The sequence below is a fragment of the Vipera berus genome (genome assembly GCF_964194415.1).
Source record: "Vipera berus genome assembly, chromosome: 1".
NCBI classification, from domain to species: domain Eukaryota; kingdom Metazoa; phylum Chordata; class Lepidosauria; order Squamata; family Viperidae; genus Vipera; species Vipera berus.
Window position 1 is genome coordinate 11,354,114 of NC_138202.1, and position 14,029 is coordinate 11,368,142.

General features: G+C 41.9%; 2 protein-coding genes across 5 annotated transcripts in view; both read left to right on the forward strand.

Annotated features, from left to right (window-relative positions):
• The window catches only part of TMEM221 (transmembrane protein 221), a gene marked incomplete at its 5' end in the record, with an annotated part of 267,333 nt that overhangs the window by 17,266 nt on the left and 236,038 nt on the right, over positions 1–14,029 (forward strand). The gene's annotated exons all lie outside the window — the stretch shown is intronic.
• SLC25A42 (solute carrier family 25 member 42) overlaps positions 5,534–14,029 on the forward strand; it is a 35,062-nt gene continuing 26,566 nt past the window's right edge. For 3 of the 4 annotated variants that reach the window (XM_081340404.1, XM_081340406.1, XM_081340407.1), the window contains exon 1: positions 5,536–5,581. The gene's annotated coding sequence lies outside the window, so the exon portion shown is untranslated. Of the gene's footprint in view, positions 5,582–14,029 lie in introns of all 4 variants that reach the window. The other variant, XM_081340405.1, reaches the window with a different exon arrangement.

Consider the following 14,029-nt stretch of genomic DNA (forward strand, 5'->3'; position numbering starts at 1 on the left):
AAAATCATAAAGGAGGTGGGTAAGAGTTTTATATTGTGGATTTTTAATGTAGTAAGCTGCCTGGAGGTATCATGCACGAGTTGGGTGGCCATATAAATTTATTTAATAAAAAATAAATGTGCCCCTTGGTCTCAGTTATTTTTTCAGTAGTCACAAGTTCCAATGGTCACTACTTGAGGCAGTCAATAAGCAAGATCTACCTCTACAGTAGTATATAATAATTGTTTTTATCCTTATTAAAGCCACTTGTACAGCTGATGAGCACGTTCAAAGCTGATAGCAATACAAAGTTAAATTTACTTATTTATACATCTCACCTTTATTATTTTTACATATCTCAAGGTGGCAAACATATTCTCCAAAGCGCCTGAAGGCAGGACAAGAAGCAACGGATGGAAACTAGTCAAGGAGAGAAGCAACCTAGAACTAAGGAGAAACTTCCTAACAGTTAGAACAATTAACCAGTGGAACAACCTGCCTCCAGAGGTGGTGAATGCTCCAACACTGGAGGTTTTTAAGAAGAGACTGGACAGCCATTTGTCTGAAATGGTATAGGGTTTCCTGCCTGAGCAGGGGGTTGGACTAGATGACCTCAAAGTTACCTTCCAACTGTTTATTGTTGTTGTTGTTGTTGTTGTATCCAACAAACCTTCCTCCTCCTATTTTCCCCACAACAACCAGCTGAGTTGAGTGGGGCTGAGAGTGAGTGACTGGTTCAGAAAAATTCCATATTCTCTGTTTTGCTTATGTCTTCATTAACTTTCCTTCTGTTAAATTTACGTCTTAGCATGTTAGGTAATCCCAACGAACTGTGTTTTTCTTAACAATCCAATAATCCAGAGTTGAAGAAACCATATTTGGCACAATGTGCCAAAGCAACTTGTGATTCCCAGGGCACAGCATTTGTAAACATAACTTATTCAACCAACCCAAGTTGATGGGGTTGCATGACACACAGAATGATACATTCATGGTATATAATGATCTATTTATCCAGGCAGAGCTATGCATAGTACTCCCTGCTCCAGTTTTTCCTGCACCAGGATTGTGAAACAGTTTGGATGGAGAGGATGACCCATCCAAAATCATCCAGCGATATTCCATCGGTAAGGGTGAGCTGGAAATTGGGTTTCCTTGATGTCAAACCAACACCCCCATCATCACATCCCCCTGGTCCTTTGGCCAAGAGAGGGACTGTCCTAAAATAATTCAGGAAGCTGATCAAGTCTCTGTCTCTCCTATCATAGACCAACATCTTAATCATTAATCATACAAAATGAGCGAGGTTAACCATTCAAGGAATCCATCAGTTTAAGGTTCAGTGTATTGTGTAATCCTAAACAACTGACTTCCTTGAGCAAAAGCAAAGTTCATGCAAACATGTTACACAATTACGTATTTATTTATTTAATTTCTCTAACTACCGCCCATCTCAGTCAACGGGTGGCTTACAATTTAAAAAAAAATACATTAACCATTAAAAACTCTCCAAACATTTTTAAAACACTAAAAAACATCCAGATTAAATATACAGGGAAGCCAGATACTTGGCCACTTAGCAACCTAGCAGGAAATGGGGCCCTAAACACATTCAACACTGCGGACATGGGAACATAGGCAGGTTTTTAGGACCTTAAGGCTAACAAGGTTGGGACCATTCTAATCTCCGAAGGGAGGATGTTCTATAGAGCAGGGGCCACTGCAGAAAAATCTTGTCTTCTGGTCATCACCAGGTGACACTTTTTGGCTAACGGGATCTGCAGCATGCCCACATTCTGCTCGATCTGGTTGGATGGATGGAGATTCTTAGAAAAAGACGATCCCTCAGGCACCCCAGTCCCAAGCCATGTAGGGCTTTAAAAGTAACCACCAGCACCTTTAATTGCACCTGGAAACATACCAATGAAGCTGACACAGAAATGGTGTTCCTTGTGCATGTATCTGTTACCAGTTACTACCTACGTAGCTGCATTCTGCACTAGTGGAAGTTTCCAAACGGTCTTCAGGAGCAGCCCCATGTAGAGTTGGTCACAGTAGTCTAACCGAGAGGTTACAAAGGCATGATACTTGTAACTACTACAGGTGCTTTTCATCTTATAATCACTCATTGAATGACCTTTTAAAGTTTGTGACAGCATTGAGAGAAGTCACTTGCAAACTGGTCCTCGCAATTGGAACTGCTGTACCATCCCTGCAGACCCATGATCAAAACTCTTGTGCTTGTCAAAATGTGGGTGTTTACTGCTCAGTTATTTCTGTGAGTCAATGGATAATAATTTGCCAAGATTATTTGCTGGTCACAACTTAAAGTAAAGGTAAAGGTTCCCCCGCACATGTGTGCTAGTCGTTTTCCAACTCTAGGGGCCGGTGCTCATCTCCGTTTCAAAGACGAAGAGCCAGCGCTTGTCCGAGGACGTCTCCGTGGTCATGTGGCCGGCATGACTTAGACGCCAAAGGCACATGGAACGCTGTTACCTTCCCACCGGAGTGGTCCCTATTTTTCTACTTGCATTTTTACGTGCTTTCGAACTGCTAGGTTGGCAGAAGCTGGGATGAGGAACAGGCGCTCACTCTGTTACGCGGCACTCGGGATTCGCTAATCAGGGAGGTGTTCGTAAGCACCTACACACAATATTCTGTGTCACCAATGATAGTACCTAACTTTTGGTTTAGCTCTTTTTTAGTTGCCTTTAATTGTTCCAAGTGTCTGGGTCTTCTCCAACGATTCCTGTCACAGTCCATAATAGCTTTATTCTTAGTGCTTCCACTCATCAGCCTGGTTTTTCTACACTGATAATGAATTATTAATTCCTGTGGTTCAGGGAGCATCACCCACACCCTGCCTGAATAATCCTACGGTAATATCAAACACAAGATGATATCATCGTAGAAATTATAATCTTATATATTTGCGTAATGATTTCTGATACAATTTTCTACAGCACCATGTTAGTGTGGCTTTCATCACCATGTTACCATAGGGAAAACAACAGCCTTGACAATATATTGCCAGTGTGGTGCCTCTGCACTTCGTTATTGTGTCCTGTTCCAAGCATCAGGATGTTTTCTCATGACTCTTGCCTACACATTATGCATCCAAAATATTTAAGATTGCGGTTTTACATTAATGCTTCCAGCTATTTTTTCTTGTATTGAAAGACTATTGGTCTATGACAGGGCTTTTCAACCTTTTCACAGATTGTACCACTTTTAGGACATGACAATATTTGAAGACCACCAGTGCTTAGCAAGGTGTCAAAAACTTGATGACTAAAAAAGGGGGGGGATTTGGGGTTTTATTTATTTATTTTTTAATCCCATTTATATCCCGCCCTTCTCCGAAGACTCAGGGCGGCTTACACTCTAAGCACAAATCAATGTGCTTAGCAATAGCCTTCATTCTATGTATATGCCTGCTTATTAGGGCTTTCGGGCCACCCCCAAGCGGCATTATTACAAAGTCAGCTTAATTGCCCCCAACAATCTGCGTCCTCATTTTACCTACCTCGGAAGGATGGAAGGCTGAGTCAACCTTGAGCCTGGTGGGATGCGAACCTGCAATAATTGCAGGCAGCTGGTGTTACTTAAGGAGGGATTAGCCCACTGCTTCACCAAGACTCATTTGTTGTTATAGAAATGGCTAGTTTATAATATTATGGAAAAGTAAAAAGTCGAGGTTCAACGTTAATGCTTCCTTCTATCTACTGCAACAGAGGAAGTCTGTTCTTTTTCCCTTCTCCCCCTTCATTTCCCCCCCTTTTTCCTCCCCACTGTGTCCTACTATTTGCTTTCGTATTTTATTCTATAATCTAATAAAATATTACAAACTGTAGAAAAAAAGGAAAAAAAGTGCCAGTTTTAATTTCTTTGGTGGCTGTTCCTTTGCTGAATCACTTTCCCTTTGCAATGACAAATGTATGATGAATTTATCCATGTTTATTAATATGCACCACTACCAGCTAGCTGAGGGGTCTTCAAGCTTGGAACTTTTAAGACCTGTGGACCTCAACTCCCATAATTCCTCAGCCATCATGGCTGGTTGAGGAATTCTGGGAGTTGAAGTCCACAGGTCTTAAAGTTGCTAAGTTTGTAGACCCCTGAGCTACCTGGTCCGCCCTTCTTCCTCTCTCCCTTCTGAGTGTGGTAAGAATGCAACCCCCCCCCCCCCAATCCCTTCCCTTAAAGACACAGGAAACAAGTGCAAAGCAAGAAAGGCTCACAAAATAAACACATAAACTCCGGGTTTTTTCCCCTCTTTAAGCTGCCTCAGGCTTGTCAATGTTGCATCCACGACTGAAAGGCTCCGGCAATTGCAAAAGGCTTTAGCCTTAAATTAAGCCTGTTTATCTTCAAAGAAAACTTTCTAAAAGCCATAGACAGACTCAAGATAAGGGGATCAAACTAATTACATTTGTTTAAAGGGATTAAACCTACGGAAGTCAATACTTTGGATTCATTGCTAGCCTAAAATACAGACTATAAAATATTCCAATAACCAAAGCACACAAGCTCAACCTACTTTGCAGGATTGTTGTGGAGAAATAAGAAAGTGGGAGTTGGTATGCCATCTTGTATTCACTAAAAATAAAGGCAGGATAATAAGCAGCCTTGTGACAATATCATAAGATTAAAGGCTAAAGCTGCATATGACAAATGTATATGTATATATGTGGGGTCATATCTAATTACAAATGTATACTATTTTATTATGCTCAATTATTAGGCAAGATATGAATTTACTTTTTGTAAAATGCCTAGTGAAATTATCATGCCACTAAATAACGTCAAGTAAAGCTTAAACAAAATAATAATTTTTTAATAAATTTATTTATAAATAAATAAATCATCAATTAACCCAATACTTAACTGCGTATACACACACACACACACATTTAAATTAGAGCAGTGTTTTTCAACCACTGTTCCGCGGCACACTAGTGTGCCGCGAGATGTTGCCTGGTGTGCCGTGGGAAAAATTGAAAAGTAATTATAAAATACTTTCTTTGTGTTTATTTGATTCCTATTCAAGAGAATTACTTTATATATAGTCAATATAGGCACAGAGTTAAATTTTTTAACATTTTCTAATGGTGGAGTGCCTCGTGATTTTTTTCATGAAACAAGTGTGCCTTTGCCCAAAAAAGGTTGAAAAACACTGAATTAGAGTGATAAAAGAAATAGCAAGTCAAAATACTACTTTACGCACCTCCCATAATCTTCCTGTAGGCGTGGCCTTCCGTCACCAAACCCCGCCCATCCCGGTTGGGCACCTTCCTCCAGGACTATTCTGAGCCTTCATTCCCCTCCCGCCCGTCTCAGCTTTCTCTATCTCTATTGGCGAGAGCAGCAGCCAATCATACAAACTGAAGCTCCCTCCTCCACCTCTGCCGTGACCTTCTTCCTTTCTCTTAGTTTTCGGCTCGCTTCTCCTCCCCCTCCCTCCTCCGCCTCTTTTTGAAACGGGCCGCGCTGATTGGCCACGACGAGGGCATAAGGGGCGTGTCTCGAAGGGACGAGTCTAGAGCAGACGAGACGACAGTGGCGACAGCAGCTGGGAGAGCAGACGCACCTGAAGGGAGGGGTGAGTGCGCATGTGCGATATGCAGTTGCTCCCCTTTCCTCCCCAAAAATAAATAAATAAAAAAGAGGGGGGGGGCGTCTGAGTGTCTCTCCCCTCTTTAGGGACAGATTTGGGGGTGATATTGAGGCAAGTGGGAAGGGAAGTTTTTAAAGTCCTCATTCTACTGAAATGGGGGACTTCCAAGACTGCTGAGCTTTGCGGGGAGGGGGGGCGTGTAACTTAAAAGCCAAATTCTCTCCCCCCCCCCCGTCGTCTTAATGTGACAGTGGCTAATTTGTACTCTCCTAAAGGGAAGGGACACCTTCAGACTTATTTGGATCAGACGAGAGAGAGAATAAAGGCTCATTTCCCTGCTTCCAAAAGAGACTAGGGGTGAAAATAAAGGCTTAATTGGCCCCTAGCCCTTGACAAGGAGGGGGCTATAAGGGGGACCATCTCACAAATTCTTCTTTTCTCTCTCTGTAGAGGAGCTGGTCCAAAAAAGATTTAGATTTTATTAGATTTAGATTTTAGATACGGAGGGGGGAGAAAAAAATATACCCCCTGGTTCTAATGTGCGGGTGGTTTTAATTCAAATATTGCTTCTTCCAAAGGGTGGAGAACTTGAGTTGCTTCCCTCCTTCATATTTGCCAGTAGGGAAGGGGTTAATAGTCCTTTCCCTTGAGAGAGGAAGGGGGGGGTCAAACTGAAGGTGAGTTGCTCCCCTCTTTCCCACCCACCCCTTGAATTGAGTTTGGGACTTGAACCTATTGGGTTTCCAAACTCAAGTGCTTTGCTGTATGTATTGTTGAAAGCTGACCTTTGTGCCTGCAACAAGCTACTTTCCTTATGACCTACATTCCCATCCGGAATAGAGAGGGGAATCCCCTTCAACCTAAATAATATATAATTAAATTAGGGGGATAATTAACCTGTATCTTCTTTCACACATGTGCGCATGTGCACACACCAAAAATAAGGTAGAGAAGGAATGAACTTGTTGAGCTGCAGTGCAGTGGATAACTTCCCATCTTTCCTTATAATAATAAGTTGGAAGGTAACTTTGAGGTCATCTAGTCCAACCCCCTGCTCAGGCAGGAAACCCTATACCATTTCAGGCAAATGGCTGTCCAGTCTCTTCTTAAAAACTTCCAGTGTTGGAGCATTCACCACTTCTGGAGGCAGGTTGTTCCACTGGTTAATTGTTCTAACTGTCAGGAAGTTTCTCCTTAGTTCTAGGTTGCTTCTCTCCTTGACTAGTTTCCATCCATTGCTTCTTGTCTTGCTTTCAGGTGCTTTGGAGAATAGCTTGACTCCCTCTTCTTTGTGGCAGCCCCTGAGATATTGGAACACTGCTATCATGTCCCCCCTCACCCTTCTCTTCATTAAACTAGACATTCCCAATTCCAGCAACCCTTCCCTATATGTTTTAGCCTCCAGTCCCCTAATCATCTTTGTTGCTCTTCTCTGTACCCTTTCTAGAGTCTCAACATCTGTTTTACATCGTGGTGACCAAAACTGGATGCAGTATTCCAGGTGTGGCCTTACCAAAGCATTGTATACTTTACTTGAAAGCAGGAGGGGACAAATGGTTAAGGTGGGGATCCTTCCCACCTCTTTCCCTTCTCAATGGGGTTTTTTGTGGAGGTTAAAAATCAAAAGAGCTTCTATTGTCTTGTTCCTTTGGCTAAAAGCAGTGAACGCTGAAGGTTAGCTCCTCCTTTAGTTGAAAGAAGGTTGAAAAAGCTTAAATCTGACCGCATTTATTTGAGGAGATGAAGGATCAAAGTTTAATTCCCCATTCTTTGTGGTCAGGAAAGCTTAAGGTTAATTGACCTCTTGTTTAGAAGAACAGCTGGAAGATTGAGCAGGGAAAGATGGTTAATCTTCCTGTCATTTTTTTTAAAAAAATCACCCAGCACCCAACAATTGAGAATAAGGAAAGTATTCCAATCCCTAGATAGATAGATAGATAGATAGATAGATCTGCATTAATAGCACACTGTATAGTATTTTCCCCATAATTTTAAAGTGATTCTTGAGCGTACAATCAAAACAACTGCTTTTGCAAGTTTTGGTGGAATCATTTTATATTATGTTGGCTTTCTTTTTCAGTGTTGCAATTCACCACTCCTAAAATCTATGTTAGCGTATCAGTGAATTAGTCTATCCTTCAATAGTATTTTGTGAACAGAGGTATTCTATTTGTAGCTTCCCTTCTCTGTGTTTTTTTTTCCCCTCAGAAGAGTTCAGTATTTCGTTTTTGAATCAATCATCTGAAGTCAGGGAGAATAAGAGTGACTAGCTTGATCAGTGAGCTTCAGAGATGATCTCTAATCTTTACATCATGCTGACTTTTTCATTTTATGGAAATTATTTTTTGATGAATTATTTTCATGAACGATTGGAAAAAGAGAGAAGTGAATAAAATTGCCCCAGTTATCTCAGAATAGTGAGGAAGAGGTTTGGGGCTCTCCTAATCTGTTGATAAGGGAATCTTGGCTTGACAAACCAAGAAACATTTGATTGGGGTAGAAGCCTAATGATTTGAAATAGGATTTTCTTCTTTCCCCTTCTATTTCTCCCCCCTTCCCTCCAGCAGTTTGAATTTTCTGATTTTAAGGCAGCAAAAGATACGGTGCATTCAGTTGGTGAAACATCTGTTTTATTTGTAAAGGTTTGCTCTTAGTCTCAGTAAACCTGATATCCTCCCTCCCTCTGTCAAAGATCAAACTGACACTAATCAGAGCCTGCAGCACTGGAATAGAAAGACCAATGGCCAATCAGTAAAAATTGGTCTGGGCTGCTTAAGAGAACAGCAAAGAATACACAAGCATAGTAGCACCAGCCCTGGTGTTCTTTGTAAAACTTTCTTTTAGTTAGGGCCATTAGTTCCCATTGGCAGAGCTGAGAGTTATTGCCAGCCATAAAAGACAGCTGTATTGAAACTTATATAAAGTACCTTCCTATATTTCAGAAAAGGGGGTTAGTGTACAATGGAGCTTAGTAAAACGGGGCTGTAACAAATCAAATTTAGAGAAAATTTCCTCTCCCCCCCCATCTTGCATTGGCCTAAATGTTTTTCTTCTTTTCTATCACAGTGTGACTGAGGTGTGTGTGTGTTTGTATGTATGTATATACGTATGTATGTATGTATGTATGTATTATCTTAAGGATAGAGAAGATAAGCAATGCTATTTCCTGCATTGTTGGAGATAAAGCATGCGGCTGAATCAGATGATGAAGTTCTGGTGTTATGGCTTTGGCTTTAGTTGGCATGTGATAAAGTGGAACTTGTTAGTAGTTTAGGGTTGACACGCAAATGCAATTCTATTTTCTGCAGAGATCCTTGAGTTTAATTTTTAGATTGTTGGTGACTTGGCTGTCAAGGAGATCTTCGTGATTGACTATCATTGATATAGCCTCCATCAAGAATGCTGAAAAATATGTGTCTAATTAGCTGAAGAAGTTTAAATCCTTCTGGGAAACTTTCTGTTGTTGCGTGCATTTGGGCTGGCTGCATGGTTTTTAGATTTTCCATATTGCAACTGTTGAAAATGCTCACTTTTCCCCTCTTCGATTCCTTTTCAATTTTTCTTTATTGCCATGTTGGCTTGTCTGTTTTAGACATCGATTTCATAACCATACCAGGTTAATTCTTTTTGTGTTCCTGACATCAGGAGAATTTATTTATCCTCCCTGCGACTGCTCTGTGTCTTTTAATTGTTCCCAGTTGTTGATTCTTTGGGAGCAATTTCTACACGTCTCTTCCCAAAACTTTCAAAAGATTCGAAAGTCAAACAAACTGTTCTTGTCCTGAAAGTTTGTATTGATGTTGCGGAACCAAAGGTTATTTCCACACTGAGAGGTGAAATGGAAAAGTTTTCTCAGCGAACAAAAATTGGGTTGGGGAGGGGAACGGAGATGCCAACAGGAACATTTGGCTGCTGGACTCTCGGCCAGAATTCCAGCATGTAAGAAAAATATTACAGATTGTATTGAATATTTACCAGTGTGTGTGTAACTATCTTGAAAACAAGCTAGCAAAAATTACTCATTGACAGAAATATTTCCCAGCTAAGGGCTTCATTCCCTTCTAAGCTGAATGAAGGTAAGACCCTCTTCTACCAAGCTAGTATGCTACCCACAAAAAAAGCAAAATGCTCCAGTTTGGTCTAGAGTAGACTCTAGTAGTTAAGACACCAGGCTAAAAAGTAGGAGACTGTGAGTTCAAGTCCCGCCTTAGCCATGAAAACCAGCTGGGTGACTTTGAGCCAGTCATCAGGAGACTTTGACTTCTTTCTAGTCCTGCTTTGGCCATGAAAGGCGCTGGATCACTTTAGGCCAATCACTCTGGGACAGTGATCTTCAAATTTGGCAACTTTAAGACTTGTGGACTTCAACTCCCAGAATTCCTCAGCCAGCCAGGGCTGGCTGAAGAATTCTGGGAGTTGAAGTCCACATGTCTTAAAGTGGCCAAGTTTGAAGACCCCTGCTCTAGGAGACTGAGAGTTCTAGTCTTGCCTTAGGCACGAAAGCTTGTTGGGAGATTTTGGTCCAGTCCTTCTCTCTTAGCCCAACACACCTCGCAGGGTTGTTGTGGGGAAAATAGGAGGAGGAAGGTTTGTTGGATATATTCACCACCTTGAGATATGTGTAAAAATAATAAAGGTGGAATATAAATAAATAGTTACTTCATTTATTCATTTGATTGGATTTCTTTATTCTTGTGTTGATACTTATCTGAGCCCCCTCCCACTTTTATGTTGTGTAACTCCTATGTAAACAGCCTTAAGACATAAAAACCAAGATTGGGGTTATTAAATGCTGGGCAGAGCAAGTCCTACCCTTAATCTCCTCAAATAAATTTGAATTCTGTTTTTCTTAAAAACAAACAAACAAAAACAAACTCTGGAATAGTTGCAGTGCTGAGGAGAATCGGCAATAACATCTGAGAACAACGTGTTTGCTTAAGGAAGGGGGTGGATAAACTTTCATTCTAAAACAGTGTTTCTCAACCTTGGCAACTGTACGTCTTAAAGTTGCCAAGTTTGAGAAACACGATTCTGAACCAAGCTCTAGAAGATCCTTGGGGCAATCCTCAATTAGTACTATCTACCAGTGATTAGGAATTCCTGGAGTTTAAATATCTTTCCTTCCTCCCAATTCTCTCCTCCCACACACAAAAACTTCCTCATGGAATAATTAGACCATGAGTTAGTGTGTGACCCATGTTCACTTAAAGAACTTCTATAGCTCAGGGTAGACTTTTAACCTGGTCCTAATCCAGTCCTTGGTCCTAGTCCAGTCCTTGGTCCTAATCCAGTCCAATCCCCTGGCATTCTCTTCAACATAATTGTTTAAATATGATATTTTTAAAAGCCTGTACAGTGTTGGAATTTTGAATTCATTCTCATAGGGCAGGGGTGGGACACCATTATCCTTTCATGATGTGTGGACTTCAACTCCCAGAATTCCTGAGCCAGGTGGCTCAGGAATTCTGGGAGTTGAAGTCCACACGTCATGAAGGAACCAAAGTTCCTCACCTCTGTCGTAGGGATGGCCTCCTAAATATCAATAATGTGCTGAAAGAATACTGAACGCTTAGCAGAACATCCCATTATAAAGATAGTACGTTGTCTTGGATACAGAGTACTTACTGCGTGCACTTTATCCAACTGACCCTGAACGCCAACAGACATTGCATTTGAAGTTGGAAGTCATTTATTAAGAAATTTATAAGAATAGAAAAGCTTTTTCTTTATCTAAACCTCATCTTAAAGAATGGGACTCCCAAGAAAGAGTCTGAAGGACAGGATAGTGCTCTTTTGTCTTTTAAACACATTCATTTACAATAGTAAAAAATAAATATAAGAACAATATGTAAAGGGTCTTCTTCTTATCTTTCTTTCACCAGTTTGCTTTCTGGTCAAACAACTCACAGATGCCAAGAGACAATGTAGTCTCCTACTAAACATGCATGGAGGTATGGGTATAGTCCTTGACTTACAACCCATATTGAGCCCAAAATTTCTGTTGCTAATACTCTTCAATATCTCTCTTACTGCAACCTCCTCATCCCTGTGATCCTATATCAGAATATTTTGTTGCCCTTTGCCGCTGGTTTGTAGTTTCATGTGCTACAGTATTAGCAAACTGAATGTGAATTATCCAGGTCAGGTGAGTTGCATTTTACTTACCTGCTGAACAGGTTTGAAAACAAACTTACTTGTCATAACTCAGAGAAAATGATTTGTTTGTGGTGTATCTCTTCCCCCTCCCCACTTAGTCTGAAATTCTCTGAGCTAAGTTGCCTACAGACGTCCTCTCCTATTGTATAAGACTCGGCTTCAACCTGTTGTATCTTTACCTATGAAAAGAAGCCTTGTTTTCCTCTTACTAGGAGCCACAGTCTTCTATATTAATTCCTGTATTACGATAAAGGTGAGCTGACTGTCAAGCACCCAAAATGCAGTCATAGGATCCCAGGGGCCTGTGTAGCCCTTCGAATTCCAGAATCTAGTCGTAGGTAGCTTTTGATGGGTCTTTTGTAAGTTCAAATGGTTACTTGGTGAGGATTTCCTATACCAGGGGTAGGCAACCTTGGCTCTTTTATGCTGGCTCAGGAATTCTGGGAGTTGAAGTCCACGAGTCATAAAAGAGCCAAGGTTGCCTACCCCTGTCCTATACTTTCTTTTTCGGTTAGATTATTTGGCGTAGCTCTTAACCCAATAACAGTTGCACACCTTTGTTTGCACTGACTTGTAACTTTCCAGTACATTTTGGGCAGGAAGCCTTATACCAGGGGTAGGCAACCTTGGCTCTTTTATGACTTGTGGACTTCAACTCCCAGAATTCCTGAGTCAGCCTGGCTGGTTCAGGAATTCTGGGTATTGAAGTCCACGAGTCATAAAAGAGCCAAGGTTGCCTACTCCTGCCCTAGACCATTCCAGACAAATGGTTGTCCAATTTCTTCTTAAAATAAATTTGATCTGGAAGCAAGCCAAGTCTGTTTTGCCAGCAGGTCGATGAGATGCTATTTGGGTGTGAGATCAGATTTGCTGTGAAATACATTTAATTTTTTTCTTCCTCTTGTTTTTGTTTTCCGCCCTACCTTTTTAAAATTGCCTTTGCATGTTGTGACCTATACGCTGATTTCCTCAGAATATTTCCAGAATACTTACAAACAGTCCGGACATGTAGGGCACTTAACAGACAACGCTGAGAAAATAATGGCTTTTATGTGCGTTGGTGTTTTGCTGTAAATCAGCACACCAAAACCTGAACAGAACTATTTCTACTGATGGGTCCTTCCTTGTAGACACATTAATCTGCTTCCCTGTTGTCCCTCAAGCCAGGAGAAAAGTATGTTGATACAAGGACTACACTCCTCGCATCTTTTCTTTCTACTCTTGATACCCTGAAAAAGATTCATGCAAGACGATTTCAGGCAACCTGTTTATTATCTCAATTGACACGAGTGCCCATCTCAAATTCATAACTCTGGGCTTTTTACGACGTTCCATTCAGTCGTGTTCGATTCTCGGAGACTGGCCAGACAGGTCCCTGCAGGTTTCTTTGCAAAGTTTTTCAGAAGTAGTTTGTCATTGTTTCCTTCCTAGGGCTGAGAGAATGTGACTGGCCCAAAGTCATGCAGCAGACATCATGCCCAAGGTGGGACTAGAACTCATGTTCTCCTAGTTCCTAGCCTGCTGCCTTTTTAGCTCTACACTAAACTGGTTCTCAAAAAACACGACTGAAAGAATATAAAACAGTAAAGATAAAAATTATGCCTAAAATCTGCAGTTGAGATAAAAACAGAATAACAAGTGTTGGAAGGGATCTTGGAGGTCTTCTAGTCCAACCCCCTGCTCAGGCAGGAAACCCTATACCAGTGGGTGGCAAACCTATGGCATGCGTGCCAGAGGCAGCACTCAGAGCCCTCTCTGTGGGCACACGTGCCGCCGCTGCAGCAGCTTGCACAGGTCCATTAGGCCACCACCGCTGCCCGGAGTGGCAGCCCCACCCAGCACAAAGGAGGTGAAGCAGCCAGATAGCAAGCTTGAGTAGAGGTGGTAGAGCATGCCCACACCCAGCAAGCCAAAGGCCACCCCGAGCAGGGAAAGCCGGATCCCCATCTGTGCCATGGCCCCCCAGTCCCATCTAGGATTGCATGCCTCCCCCCATCTATGCTGGGCCTCCTGCCCACCGCCCCACCCACCAAAGACCCCCTGGATCTTCCCCAACCCTGCCCGGCACCCGCAGGCATCCCCCCCCCATGAGCAACATCGAGGTGGCCATGCCCACCCCAGCCATGCCCACCCAGTCTGCCATGACAACCGCAGCCATGCCCACCCAGTGGGCCATGCCCACCCAGTTGTTCATGCCCCCATGCCCCCCCTGAGGGCACCACAATGTTGATGCAGCCCTGGCACTTTTTATTTATTTTTTTATTTTAATCCCATTTA